This window comes from Colobus angolensis, unplaced genomic scaffold (genome assembly GCF_000951035.1).
Source record: "Colobus angolensis palliatus isolate OR3802 unplaced genomic scaffold, Cang.pa_1.0 Scaffold242, whole genome shotgun sequence".
NCBI classification, from domain to species: domain Eukaryota; kingdom Metazoa; phylum Chordata; class Mammalia; order Primates; family Cercopithecidae; genus Colobus; species Colobus angolensis.
Window position 1 is genome coordinate 1,613,922 of NW_012115622.1, and position 902 is coordinate 1,614,823.

The following is a 902-nucleotide window of genomic DNA, read 5'->3' on the forward strand; positions in this document are numbered from 1 at the left end:
GGACTAATCTTAGGAAGATCAAGTTTAAATCTAAAAGAAGTTCAAATTCATACTGGTGTGGTTGATTCAAACTATAAAGGCGAAATTCAATTGGTTATTAGTTCCTCAATTCCTTGGAGTGCCAGTCCAGGAGACAGGATCGCTCAATTATTACTCCTACCTTATATTAAAATTGGAAACGGTAAAATAAAAAGAACAGGAGGGTTTAAAAGCACTGATCAGGCAGGAGAGGCTGCATATTGGGCAAGTCTGGTCTCTGAGAGCAGACCTGTGTGTAAGGCCATTATTCAAGGAAAACAGTTTGAAGGGTTGGTAGACACAGGAGCAGATATCTCTGTCATTGCTTTAAATCAGTGGCCAAAAAATTGGCCTAAACAAAAGGCTGTTACAAGACTTGTCGGTGTAGGCACGGCTTCAGAAGTGTATGAAAGTACAATGATTTTACATTGTTTAGGGCCAGATAATCAAGAAAGTACTGTTCAGCCAATGATTACTTCAATTCCTGTTAATCTATGGGGTCGAGATTTATTACAACAATGGGGTACAGAAATTATTATGCCTGCTCCATTATACAGCCCCACGAGTCAAAAAATCATGACTAAAATGGAATATATACCAAAAAAAAAAATTAAAAAAAAATAAAAATGGCATTAAAGTCCCAATTAAGACTAAAAAAAATCAAAAAAGAAAAGGAATAGGGTATCCTTTTTAGGGGCGGCCACTGTAGAGCCTCCTAAACCCATTCCATTAACTTGAAAAACAAAAAAACCAGTATGGGTAAATCAGTGGCCGCTACCAAAGCAAAAACTGGAGACTTTACACTTATTGACAAAAAAACAATTAAAAAAGGGACACATTGAGCCTTCATTCTCACCCTGAAATTCTCCTGTATTTGTAATTCA